The sequence below is a fragment of the Eulemur rufifrons genome, chromosome 6 (assembly GCF_041146395.1).
Source record: "Eulemur rufifrons isolate Redbay chromosome 6, OSU_ERuf_1, whole genome shotgun sequence".
Classification (NCBI taxonomy): Eukaryota; Metazoa; Chordata; class Mammalia; order Primates; family Lemuridae; genus Eulemur; species Eulemur rufifrons.
In genome coordinates this window covers 87,387,910-87,402,073 of record NC_090988.1, presented here as the reverse complement: position 1 = coordinate 87,402,073, position 14,164 = coordinate 87,387,910, and the positions used below count along the sequence as shown (strand labels likewise).

The window sequence follows — 14,164 nt, the reverse complement described above, 5'->3', positions numbered from 1 at the left end:
TGAGTGACTTTGCCTTTGCTTTGCCGCCGCCCTGGCCCAACCTATCCCCAAATAATGACTGCATTGACATATGACGGAGCCGTGCTGTGGATAGCTGCGTGCGTGGCGGGCAGGGCATGTGCATCCAGGCACTCTGCCTCATTCGGACCTCGCAGCCATTCTGGGCTGTGGATATTCTCAGTCTCCCTTTACAGATGAGGAAACTGAGGCACACAAAGGCCACGTCACTTTTCCAAGGACACCCTTCTGGAGCAGAGCCATGGACCGGCTTGGGAGCCTCCTTCAGAATCTCCTTTATTCTCCCCCTATATCTTTGATGGGGAAAACCAGCATTTCCTAGTCTTGGGTGAAGTGCTGGCTAAACACGGCTTCAACAGACCTCTCCAACCCCCTCACTGCCTCCAAGCTCCTCCTAGAGGGAGGCTGGAGGTGCCCCTGGAAACACACGCCCCTGCTCTGCCCACCACCCTGCACCGTAAGCGCTGCCTCCCTCGCCAAGGGGAACGTTTGGAGGGGAGGGGCCGTGTTTTATTGGGCTTCATGTTTTCACCACCTGGAGCTCTGCCCAGCACATAGCTGGTGCTCCAGAAAGGTTGCTGAATGAATGAATGAGTGAATGAATGATGCAAATAAGTGGCCAAATCAGGGCTCAAGCCCAGGCCTGTCCTACTCCAGACTCCTCATTCATTGCATTTCATGGCTTCGAGGTCCGAATGAAGCAGAGCGCACATGCCCTGCCCGACTATCCACAGCACGGCTCCGTCATATGGAGCAAAGGCAAAGTCACTCAGCCTGCAAATGTGAAGCTCGTGCGGGATTTAAGCTTCTCTGTCCCCCTGGCTTGGGCGGGAAAGGATACCACAGCGTCTCCGCGGGGGTGGAGGGGTGCAGGGTTTCCTCCTGTTGCAGAGGAAAGGTGGGAGCTGGGGGAATTAAGTGAGAGATGTTTGGGAGCACATCAAGGGTCACACGGTGTGGTGGAGTCGAGAGGGGCAGACAGACCAGACAGTGGGACGTGGGAAGTGCCGGGTTCAAGTCCCCGTCCCTCCACTATCAGGCCGTGTGACCCCTCTCTGGGTCTCCCTGCAAGGGGAGGTGCTGGCCTGGTGTGGTCTTGTGCCCCAGAGGCCCATTGCTGGATGAGGGGAGAGTGCGGGAGGCTCTTTCTGCTTCTCGCAGAAGAAATCGTGGGCAGCCACCCAAGCCATGAGATGGCGCTTGGGGACAAGACCTGGGCTGGGCCCTGCAGCTGGGGAGCTGGGAAACTTCCAGTCTCCTTGAAGAGAGCAGCGAACAGGGGTGCTTTGAGTCCTGACTGAGTCAAAATCCCATCCCACCCAGAAGCATCGGGGCTGAGCTCCAAGTGCTAGATTGTCAACGGGGCTGCTCTTGGGGACTCGGTTTACATTAGTCCTCTGAGATAGAAACGACTCCTGTGGCTCAACGGTGCTTCCCTAAGAGGACAAGATGAAGCCTGCCCGTGCTCCTCCTGGAGCTCGTCTATAACTTCGTCACCGTCTTGAGAGGCAATGGGGCTGGAGCAGGACCATCCGGGTTCAAACCCCAGCTTTGCCCTCCTAGCTACATCATCTTGAGCAAGCTATTAAACTTCTCTGGACCTCAGCTTTCTCATCTGTAAAATGGGCATAGTAATACTGACCTCACGGGGATCTGGAGAGGATCAAATGAAAAGTGGATGGGATCACATTACTGTCATTGTCCTTATTGTCACCAGCCCTGGTTGGAGACCCCCTGTCTCAGGCTTCTCACTAGGTAATTTAGGATTTGCACAATTTGGGGTGGGGGAGACGTGGGGGTGGTGTCTTGTGACCATAGAATGGAACATGCCTTGCTAAGACCCTCCTTGGCCTTCAACGCTCAGTTCAGGAGCCTTCTCTAACCTTTTCAGCTGAAGCCACTGCCCCTTTCTGCAGGCCCCACCGTGTCTGGGACACAGCGCTCTTGCCCCGTCCATCCTGTGCCACTTGACCGTGCTTGTTCCTTGTCCTTCCCTTCCATGGGCCGAGACTCCGGCAGGGAAGCTCTGAGGAGGTGCCCAGTGAATGAATAAATGAGACGAGACCCAGGGTAGGGGGAGAGCAAGCAAGACAGGCACGAGCTGGGGGCCGGAGGGGGACCCAGGGCTGCACAGAGGGGCCGTGGGGCTGAAGGCAGGACATAGTTCCCGAAGATGGTCCTTCCTTCCACCCATGTTTTCAGATACAAGGAAACCTTACCCAGTTGGACTAATTGTTGGACGTTTGAAATTATAGTAGATTCAAAAAAAAAAAAAAAACTAAGTACTTTTTAAACTTTTAAGTTCCAACAGTAGCTTGACCTTGGCCTCCTGCGGGTCTCTGAAGAGCTGTTTAAAGCAACCACATGTTCTGATTGGGGCACAATCGCTTCCACAGAAGTGAGGGCTGCCGGAGGCAGGGCTGCTCCCTGAGCTGGCGCTGGCCTGGGGACGCTGACTCCAGCGTGCAGGCCACTTGCAGAGGCCGTGGTGGGTGGCGCTGAGGGGGGAAGGCAGGGAGGTTGCCAACTAAACTCCAGCCAGGGTCCCCTGCACATGGCTGCAAACGCCAGCTTCACAAGAGGGGTTCCTGGAGAAGGTGGTTACTTCCCACGAGTCCACATACTTTTTCTCTTTAAAAACTTTTTATTTTGATGTAACATCAGATTGAGAGGAAAGTTCCTAATACAAGCAATTCCCAGATCCTCTTTATGACGATTCCCCAGATTGTGACGTTTGACTGTATTTGCATTGTCATTCCCAGTCTCTCTCTGTCTCTCTCCCCGGGTACGCGCTGCATGCAGGTATTGCTACGTTGCACACAGACATAGACATGTAGTTTTTTCTGAACTGCTTAGGAGTAAGCTGCAGACATATGCCTCTGTACCTCTAAGTACTTCAATGTGTAGGTCCTAAAACAAGGCACTGGTCCACATTTGTGGTCCCAGATGTTCAAGGAACGTTGTCTTAGGTCGGGCGGTTTTATCAGGGCCAGTCCTGCAGGTGGGTACCATGGGGCTGATCTTAGAGGCAGCTGAGAGGAGCCATTCTCCTGTGACTGCCTCTTCTTCCCTTCCTCCTTGACCTTGTCTCCTGTCTTCCTGTCCCTGTCCCATCCAAGGCACCCACGCCAGGAGGGCCCAGTGGAAGTGCCCCAGGCCTGGGGTTCAAATCTTAGCTCTACCTCTTAATCCACTGTTTATTCTTAGACAAGACATTTACCCCTCTGGCCACAGTTTCAGGGTCTGTAAAATGGGGATATTTTACATGGTGGTTGTAAAGAGGCAATAACCCTAGTGGTGGCACAATATGTGCCCTAGAACTTCGTAAAGTACAAAGCACAGTTCCCTGTTTTTCGTGAAAGCTCAGTGTCAATCCTTTTCCTTCCTTGTTCTGGGAAGCCCACTCCATCTCTGGACCTGGAGGAAGACCTTCCCCTCCCCTCCACTGTGGGAAGAAGTGAGAGAACTTGTCTGAGGGTGGAGCCGAGGAGAAGCGGGTGTCAGCCCCTGCCTCTGCCAGGGCCACCCTCACAACCCCCCGGGAGCCGCTACCAAGTCTGCCAGGCACACAGAGAGCCACTGGGCGGGACAGCAGGGCTGTCTGGGGAGTTTTGCCAGCCTCGGTCCTCTGCACGTTAGTCACGCTTCCCGAACGCCTACTGTGCGCCAGCGTAGCTGGAGGGCCGAGGAATCCCTAGGGGTCTCCACCAAGAGAGGCAACTCTGGGGAACGCAACTGGGCTCCGGTCTCAGGCCTGTCACTCAGTTGCTGGCAACATGGGATGGGTCCCTCCTCTCGGAGCCTCGGTTTGTTTTGCCCGTCTGTAAACTGAGGATGCCAATAAGGCCCACCTGGAGAGAATTCAGAGGGGCCTGGGATGAGCCAAGAACGTGAAAATACTCCCAATGAGGGGAGGAAAGAGCTCTGCAAGGAAGGGCAGGGACCCACCTCATTCATCTGTGTCCCTTGTCGTGCTGGGACAGTGGTGGACACATAGTAGGGCTGAATAGCCCTGGTTGGCAGATCCTTCCAGGTGGGGCCTGGGTCTTCAACCAAACTTCCGGAAACCTCACTGGGCACTGGGCTCCCCCCAGGGCGCCACCTTCAGCCCAGACTTTATTGGAACTGCAGTGCCTCCTGGTGGCCAGTGTGAGCAACTGCAGCCTTGGTCTTGGCCCGCGGGGAGTTGGGCCCTAGAACCTAAAAGCAGGGGCCCAGGAACCAGCCCTCTGAGCCAGCAGCCAGGGCTGGTGACATCTCCTCAGTCTTGGCTTCCCACAGGGCTGTGCCCCTCCATAACCTCTGCTCACCCTTTCCCTGGCAGGAATTCACTTAATGTTGCCGAACTGAGGAAACAGAAGCCAAGAGGTTCGTCCAGGGCCACAGAGCTGCAGGGTCACCTTCAGTCCTTCATGCCCTGCCCTGTGGCTGGTTTCCCGGAGCCCCCTCATCCTGCAAGGCCCATCCTCCTGCCTGTCCCAGCCACACCAAAGGCAGGAGGAGCCCGGGGATGGCTCCGCCCACCCAGGTGCACCTGCTCCCCCGAGTCCCAGGCCCACCCTGACCTGCTCAATAGGGGACAGGCCGGGAAGCCAGTGCTTTAAAGCGAGACATTCAGTGTCTTAGAGGTGAGCCCAGCCTGGGGTCGAGGAGAAAGAAGGGTGACCCTTGGCTGAGTCTTGGAAGCCCAGGAGACGCCATTCACAGCAGAAGAAATGCAAACAATAAAAGGTTTCACTGTATTAGAAACAGAAAAATGTAAGCTAAGACAAGGTCTCGCTTTCATCCATCACACTGGCGGAGATTTTAAAAACACTATCATGGCCGGTGTTGGTCCGGAGATGGGAGGTAGCTGAGGAAGCTGGCGCGACTCTGGAAGACAGTTTGGCCATGTTTATCAGAGGCCTTAAGCTGTGTGTGTGATTTAACTGTCATTCTAGTTCTTGGAGCTTCTCTGAGGGAATCACCATGAATGTATCAAGGGATTTAACTACAAGGATGTTCATCGCAGACCCGCTATGGTTTCAATAATCAGAAACCTACGTACCTAACAGGGGAGAATTGACGAAACAAAACAGAGCTTGTCCATGCACTGGAATACGATGTAGCCATTACAAATGGTGCGGCAGAAGAATACAGAGCAGCATGGAAAGATGGGCGGGACATAGCACTGGATTGGGAAGAAAAACTTTGCAAAAAAATATGTTTTGTGTGTGTGTGTGTGTGTGTCTGATAGTTTTCTTCTTGTCTTGATTTTTAAAAATTTTCTATAGGGAACATAGATTACTACTTGTAATGATTTTAAAAAGCCACAAAATTTGCAGAGAAAAAGAAAGCTATCGTAGTAGCCGGCCACAGGTGGGAGAGGTGAAGGCCGTGTCGGGTAGAGGGAAGGGTGCCCCCAGGAGGGTGCATGCAGGTCTGTGGGACTCGGGCGAGCGGGGCGGGGGGGGGGGGGGGGGGCCTGGGCGTCAGGGAGGCAGGTGAGACTCCGAATGCCACGTAAGCCTGATTTGTAAGGGTGGCAGATTTAGCAAAAAGCAAGCAAACAAACAACAAAACCAGGATGCTCAGTCAAATCTGAATTTCAAATAGACAGTGGACACTTTTTAGTATAAGTATTTCCCATGGTGTATTTGGGATATACTTATGTTTAAAAAGTATTGACTGCTTATCTGAAATGCCAATTTAATGAGCCTCCTGTATATCACCTGGCCATGCTAATGAGGGCTGGGAGAGCCAGCGAGAGCCTTGAGAGAGGTCCTGACTGCGCACAGGTGTGTGTTACACCCTCTCTGGTTGTGCTGGAGGGTGGTGAGCCTGAAGGTGGAGGCACCAGTCGGTTCCTGGACTGCAGCCTGAGCTCTGGGAGTCACCAGGATCCCACAGGCCTGAGTCACAGGGGTCTCGTTTGTAGGGACAGTGGCCAATCCCCACCACAAAAGGGGCCTTTCTTTCTCTGCAGCCTCCCTAGCCTTCCTCCACCCCACTCCGCGTGGTGCTGGTCTCACACTCCCCGCAGTGCCCCAGCACACAGCCCCGCACCCCATCGGGGCCTGCACCATCCCGGACTCTAATCAGCGCTTTCAGATGACACTTCAGATAACGTTTCAGCCTGTCACGGGAGAACAAACAGAAAATTAATTCAGACCAGCAAAAAAAAAAAAAAAAAAAAAAGAGAGAGAGAGAACAAAATTAATCCATATACCCATGTTCCCACTTCTGGAAACTAGAAACTTCCAGTATCTTCTAAGGATAGAAATTCCACACCCTCTCCCCTTTTTTGTCAAAATAAGATTTACTTAACATAAGTCAAACATCTTTCCATGTGCTAAAATGCTATTCTTTCATAACATCAATTTCGTTCATTTGTTCATCAAATATTTATTGAGTACATACTGTGCGCCAGCTACAATACCAGGCATTAGCAGAAGGGTAAATGAAGTAAATATATTCAGATATCTTCCCTGCTATATGGGGGGAGAGAGAAACAATAAACAAAGGGAAAACAAAAAAGCCAAATAAATACATAATAACATATGTTAACTGCCAAGAAAGAAACAGTGTGCGGAATACAGAACGAGAGGAAGGCTCCCCCGTTTATGGAAATATCACCCTTTAAGCAATCCCCTATTGCCGGATATTTTGGTTGTTTTTAGTTTTTCTATATATGAAACAATGCCATGATGAACTTTCCCTCTAGTTAACTCTTTGATGTATCATTCATTATTTCTTTAGGATAAATTCCTAGAAGTGAGCTTACTGGGTGAAGTCTTATAAACTTTTTATTTAGTTTTTTTTTCCTATATTTGAACACAACTTTGTATTTTCTCTTTAGGGAAAAACTTTATTTTTAAATTTTAAATTAACATGCTATAAATTTAAGTTTTTTGGTCTATAGTTTTATGAGTTTTAACACATTCATGCTTCACCATCAGGACACAGACTGGTTCCATCACACCCGTGTAAACCCTTTGCTGACGAACCTTCCCCCTCCCCCTAACCCCTGGCAACCACTGATCTGTTCTCTGTCCCCATAGTTTTGCCTTTCCCAGAATGTTCTATGATAACTAAGTGGGGTCATACTTTATGTAAATGTTGAGGCTGGCTTGTTTTACAGATCACAGTGTCGCCGTGGAGACTCACCCACGTCACCGTGTCACTAGTTCACCCCTTTCATGGCTGAGTCAATTCTAGCGCGTGGCTGTCCCCACCGGCTCAGCCACGCACCCGTCAAAGGACACTCGGGTTGTTTCCAGTTTGGGGTGATCATAAACAAAGCTGCTGTAAACATTTGCATACAGGTTTGGGTTCCCCCCTCCTGAAAATAAGTCTTTATTTCCTTAGGGCAAATGCCTAGGAGTGGGATTGCCGGGTATGAGGTACATGTGCTTGAATTACGTAAGACACTGCCCAGCTGTCACCCGAGATGCGCGAGGGTTTCAGCTGCCACACACGCCCACACTGGGCATCCACAGGTGTCTCATGTCCACTGATAAGTGCGTAGCTATGTCGCTATAGTTTTCATTTGCGTTTCCATGGCGGGTCATGATGCTGAGCACGTTTTCACGCTGATTTGCTGCCTGTGTGTCTTCTTTGGTGAAATGTCTGTTCAAACATTTTGCCCACTGTTTTTTTTAACATTAACTAAACTCCACACTTAATTCAGATTTCACTAGTTTCCCCTGATGTCCCTACTGTCCCAGCATCACCTCCAGGATGGGACAGTCCACACGTCTCCTTGGCCTTCTCTGGTCTGTGGCAGCTTCTCACGCTTTCCTTGCTTTGAGAGCATTTTAGGGCCTTGGTCAGTGGGTCTGGGGGGGTGGGAGCCCCTGTGTCGCCTTCCCGGTGGCGGCCTGAGGACCGGCGCTGCCCCCTCTACCCCGCGCTCTGCGGATTGGCAGCCCCTCGAGGGCGGGAACACGGTCCATCTCTGTCCGGTGCACCCGGCTATGCTCCACGCACGTGTGCTGAAATGTCCCCCGGTCACGGCTGACCCTTCCGCATTATTTATTGGGCCTGGAGCTAAATTAGGGACATCCAAGTTGAGCTCTGCACAGAGCCCAGTGGCAGACGAGGTGGGGTGGGGACGTGATCAATGGCTAACCTTTCACCCCCGCCCCCACCCCCACACGACTGTTTGGACAGCAGTGGGTTTAGTCAGGGCCCTTTAAATAGCACGAAAGGGCCCCGGGCTGGCCTGTTTTGTTTAAGGAGATTACATCGGTGCTGTGCACTGCGCCGCGGGCGTGTGGGGCCAGCTCACCCGAGAACAGAGGAGCGGCATGTCCCCCACAAGGCAGATGTTTGCAGGAAAAATAGATGTAATCAAAACCATGGGGGATAAAGTTCTGAGACCCTGAGCCCTACACGCCACATGCACGGGCCGGCGCACAGCTCCGCACAGACACACACCGCCACGAGCGTCTGCAGGGGACGCACACCCACGCACAACTGTGGACACGCCCTCAGGCACACGCATCCCACTGCGTGCCTGCACGCGACGCTCCGCAAACCTACCCACGGGCAGCCACACGCGTGCTCCCCGTGCCCACCTGCCACTGCACACCGTGCCACACGCCCTCAGGTGCACGTCCGTGCACACAGACGCCTCGGCGCCCTTTCCCTAAATGGCTTCAGAAGTTCATTCTCTTTAAATCGTCACTTTTGGAAATCCTCAAGGCTTTCATGTTTAAAAAAGGGGAGACTAGATTAGAGCGATGCCACTGGGCTGAACCGGGACCGCTGGGGACAGGTTGGGGGAATGATGACAGGTTTTCCATTTCTTGCGTTTCTTCAGCTGCAACGCAACAGCCAGGCCTGCCCAGCACTGGAGCAGGTGGCTCTCAGAGTGGGGGGGCTCGGCCCTGGGGGAGTCCCGGCAGAGGTCGAAGGGCCCTCTGTGGCTTCTGATTAAGAATATAACCTTGGAACGACACCAATTGGACATCAGACTGAGGTGGGGGGCGGGGGAGGGGATGGGGGTGTGCCTACACAATGAGTGCATTGCGCACCGTTTGGGGAGTGGTAACACTTGAAGGTGCTGACTCGGGAAAGGGGGGGGTGGGGAAAAATATGAAACTATTGTTTTTAACTTGCACTGTTCACTTAATAATTTATCATGAATATTTCCCATATTATTTCATATCATTGTACAAGAAATAATGTATACATTATGAGGACATACTGTATCTAACAAGATATACTGTTAGACTCTTTGATTCTGTAAAATTAAATTGAAAAAAAAAAAAAGAAAATAATAAAAATCAAATTTGGAGGGGAAAAAAAAAAAAAAACCCTTCCTGGCATTGGAGGGCAGATGAACTCTGCTTTTTTAAAACATGTAGTAATGTATATTGTTTTATTTCTCATAATAAAACTGTATCTACTCATGTCAAAAAAAAAAAAAAGAATATAACCTTGTTGCTGTTTTATGATACTAAATAAATAACTATAAAAGAAAATAAAAAAATAATTAAAATAAGAAAAAAATAAAAAATAAAAAAAATAAAAGAATATAACCTTGAACCAAATGCCCCCTTCGTCGGAAGTAATTTATGGAAGTAATGTTGGCCTAGGATTGAAGACCATTCAGTACCACAGTGGCCACCGTCAAGCGTGTTCCTTCCGCAGGGCCGGCATTGCTCTTGGCCAAGTGTGTGCATTACTTGACTCTTCTGCGTAGTTTGGGGTTCATTTCCAGGTTAAGACTGAGGAGGCTGCGCACTGGGATGACCTTGTTTTGGCCTCCACAGCCTGCGCCCTGGGACAAACCCCTCCAAGGGCTCCCCTCCCGGCCAGGGCAGGGCCATCAGCGTGGAGCCTTTCTGGATCCACACGGAGCCACTCCCGGGAGGGCGGGGAGAAGGCCGACCTGCGGGCAGGTGGCCTGGACCCAGGCTGGGCCCCCCTGCTGCTCAGCTCCCGCCAGCGCCGGTGCCACGGGGCTCTGAAGAAGGTTTGCCCAGCAGCCGGGCGAGCTGAGAGTCCCCGGCAGCCTTTTCTCTCCCCAGCGTGGCAATCAGGGTGGGGGCACACGAGGGCATGGAGCTGGTTCCTGCCAGACCCTGGACTGGCTTTCCTGGACACTGGTTTCAAGCCTCGAGCCTCCCCCATGAATCTTGTCCCTTTGCGTCTCCTTCTGTCTCCCTGGCCCTCCTCCTTCCTGTCCTGCTCCCTGCATGGAGACGTCCCTCAAAGTCTGTCTTGGTCTTTCCTCTCCGCTCTCTCCTTCAGCGAGCTCCGCCGCTTGTGCCGCCAGCCTCCACGGTGGCACTGCCGCTGGCGTCTCTTTCAAGTGCATCCCACCCGCCCCTGCCTCGTGTGTAGCAGGATGGGTTGGTTCACGCATTTGGTCCCCAGACACGTTCTGCTCGTGCTCTGCAGGGCACTGGCGCACCGCAGATGCGCGGATAGCTGGACAGGGCAAGAGCCCAGTAATGTTTGTTTCTTCGAAATTGTTCATTTATTCTTCAGCAACCTCTTACCGCATTTCTGCTGCCCCCCCTGTCCTCAGCTAAGCCCCAGGCTGAGAAAGGACAAATGGCATGAGGTTCTAACCCCTGGGGAACTGACATTCCACAAGAGGAACCGGCCCTTTAGAGCTTGATTAGATACCAGGCACTAAGTGGAGAGGGTGAGCAGAAGACAAAGGACTGTTGCAGTCTGGGAGGGCTCCCTGGAGGAGCTGGTGCTTTACTGGATCTTGGAGGTCAGCTGGAAAGGAGGGACATCCCAGGCAGGTGGCAGGAGGCAGGAGCTGAAGGGGACCAAGGAGGTCAGTGGTTTCCTTTGGTCAGGAGTAACCCAGCCTGGGTTGTGGGACCTCTGTGGTAAGCAGCCGTCCTGTTGAGGACACTGGAGGGTGAGCTGGATTCTGACCAGCGCAGGCTTCGGGCCAACTCGTTGGAGAGCACCCTGCTGGCCTGGCCCAGGCCTGGCCCCGCCCGTCTTAAACAGGCTCGGTGGACTCAGGGCCGCCTGAGGAGCAGCAGTTCCTCAGAACCGGAAGACTCAGAGAGGTGGCGGCCTCTGGTATGTACAGGGCCATCTGGGGAAGGGCCACCAATGGGCCAGACCCACAGGAGACAGACACGGGTTCGACCTAACGGCGAATAGCCCAGCTGTCCTGGGGACAGTGAGCTCCTTGTCACCCAAGGCTGATGGCAGCACTTGGCAGAGATGCCACATGCAGGGTGGAAGGAGTAGAAATAGCCGAGCTGAGGCTGGGTCTTAGGCCTGACTGGTTAAGTGGGGCCACAGAACCTTGCGGAGTTTTCCTGTGTTGTCTAAATTAGGGACCAGCCTCAGAATTCAAACCGCGATGACCGATGGCCCAGACTGAGGCTAGAAGGCTCGCTTCCCTCTGCCTTGAGGACCCAGAAGCGTCCTTCCCCAGGGTTCCCTCCGTCTGCAGCACAGACACGCCCTCCCCTCCTCTCCTCCCTAGCCCAGGTCTCATGGGGAGGCCATGCAGGTGAGCAAGTGGAGGGGACACACCGGGCTGAGGCCACGACAACCACCCCTGCTGGCTGTCCCTGGAGGCGAATGGGTCATCTGAAGTCACAGGTGGAGTGGGCAGCACAGGCGCTCACAGCCGGGCTCCCTGCTCCTGGGCTGGTGGCCTTTGTACACGCTGTGCTGTCTCCATTTCTCCCCAGTCGCTTGGTCCCAGTGGGTGGCTGGAGGTGGACAAAACTGGACTCTCACTGGTCACCGTGGACACCTGGCGACCAGGTGCCTCCCCTGCCGAGTCGAGCCAGCTCAGTGCTGAGGGGCCCTCCCAGGGCCGCGTCCTTGCTCCCGCGGACTCGGGCTGGTCCTTCTCGCCACAGGGTGAACAGAGCAGGACTCCTTGGTCACGTGAAGCCCCTGGACTCCTGCAACTACCTCTCCCTGGGAATAGGCCCCAAGGCCATGGAGGGCAGGGAGCAGAGGACAGGCCCTATGTCCATAATTAGGGCGGGTTCCCTTCTCTCTGGCCTCAGTTTCCCCCAGTTAAACCTAGGAGTTGGGGCGGGTCCCTGCCAACCGTCTGCTCCCATAGCGTGGCGCACCCCTTGCCAGCCCCAGCCCCAATGCTAACCCGGATGCAGGAGGATGCTGCCAGGGTCTATGCGCGGTGAGATGGGGCCTGGGGATTTGTGCGGGGGCAGGAGGGGGCAGAGGCTGCCTCCCCTCGGCCTGGCCTCCAGGAAGTTGCTTAACTGGGATGTTTATTTTTGGTGAGGCTGGGTGGGATTTCTTTCCAAAAAAAAGAAAAAACACACAAAAACAAAAACAAAACCAAAACAACCCAAAACATAAAATTTGTCTGCCAGGAAGATAAATATCTTTGCTGAAAGCTCTTGGTCCCGGCTGCCAGCTGCAGTTTGCATAATGCTGTCACTGAAGCCGTGGCTGTCTGCCTGTGCCTGGGCTCACATGGGTGTCATGCGTGATGCCTCTGGGCTGGTCTGCCACCCCCATGGCGTCTGCACTGTCAGTGGCCCGCAGGAACAGCCTCTGGAAGCTGCTTCCAGGCCTACTCTGGGCACTCACCTGTTCCCTTTCCTTGGTGCCTTGGAGAGGAAGGTGAGAATGACGGAGGAAAAATGTCCCTCTCAGCTTCCCCAGCATGTGCAGAAAGCAGGGATGAGCTCGAATCTGAAGCCTCAGCCCCCAGGATCTGGATGGAGTCAGAAGACCTGGCCTAGAGCATCATCCTGACCCTTAATGCCTGTCGCTTGGACCTATTTCCAGAAGAAGAAACCGAGGGTCAGATTGGCTGATGCTCACACCTACCACACATGCTTGTTGTGGTGATCAAAGCTTGTGCATGTAAAAGGTCTTGTCAGATGCTCCCCTCACATGTCTTATTAATCATGTACATTCTTTCACTCAACAAGGTTCCTGTTTTCCAAGTCACAGACAAGGGAATGTGCCCAAAGAGGTTCACACCCACATTTCCAGACACCCGTTGGGTGCCCTTCCCAGGGCGTCTGCGCATGCTCCTGCACCAGCTGGTGTACTCAGAGCCTTCACACTTGGAGGACTTTTCCAGGGTTGGAGTCCTCTAATCCTAACGGGGCCTGCGGGCTTGCAAGTCCGGACCAGAAACGTGAATAATGATAACGGGCAAACCCTATGTAGCCAGTGCTGTGCCGAGTGCTTTCCACGTGAGCCTCTGTATTTCTCACAGCAACCCCACGAGGAAGATCTACAAGTATCTTCACACCCATTTTATAGAGGGGGAAAACTGAGGCACAAAGAGGTTAAGTCAACTGTCCAAATTGTGGAGTCACAGATGCAGGATTCAGAGCTTGGTGCCTGGCTACAGAGTCCACGCTCTAAACCCTCTACCAGGAGGCGAGTGTGTCTGCCAAGGGTGCTAAGTGGGCTCTTTAGACTTGGACAAGCTACTTCCCACCCCACCCTCCCATCCTGGCCTCCCCCCGCCCCCTCCTCCTCGATCCTTGCCAGTTCTGAGCTCCTAGGAGCTGGCCCGTGAGCCCCGTTCTGGCAGACGACAGAAGCCGTGGGCCCAGGCTGTGAGCTGTGCTCGTGTAGGTCCCCCCAGACCCAGATGTCAGCGGGCTGACAGTGACAGCTTCAGTAAGCAGTGGGCAGGACACTGCTTGTCAAAGGAACTGTGGCCCCTGCCTCAGGCCTGCCCACCCCCGAGGAAGAAAGACCCCTGTGTTGGGCGTTAGGCGAGACTGCTATGGAGGGTGGGCTGGCAGGCACGGGGAAGTGACCCCTCCACGCTGGATTCTTGGGGCAGAGTCCCCACGGCTTCTGCTGAAAGAAGGGGCATTCCTGTCTGCCACAGTGCTGGCCCCTCCACCCCGCCCCCAAGCCCGTTCGGGCCAGACGTGGCTGCTGAATGGTTTTTCCTTCCACCCAGGATCGGCAGTCTTGATGCCCAAAAGTCTTGACAAAGGGAATCTCTCTAGAGAGAGGTGCTCAGGGTCAGAGAGGTGAGGATTAAAGGTCCTAGAGGTCAGATTGGCTGACCCAGAGCCCACGACATTGGTGCTGGAAGGGACCTATTCTAAGACGAAGAGGCTCAGAGAGGGGAAGGGACTAGCCCAGGGTCACGCAGTATGTTAATGGCAAGTCAGGATTAGAACCCGAGTCTCCTGACCTCACATCCAATGAGCCT

General features: G+C 53.5%; 1 protein-coding gene across 1 annotated transcript in view; it reads left to right on the top strand.

Moving 5' to 3' along the window:
* Positions 1-14,164, top strand: part of ALX4 (ALX homeobox 4) — a 42,316-nt gene that overhangs the window by 15,115 nt on the left and 13,037 nt on the right. The window lies entirely within an intron of this gene.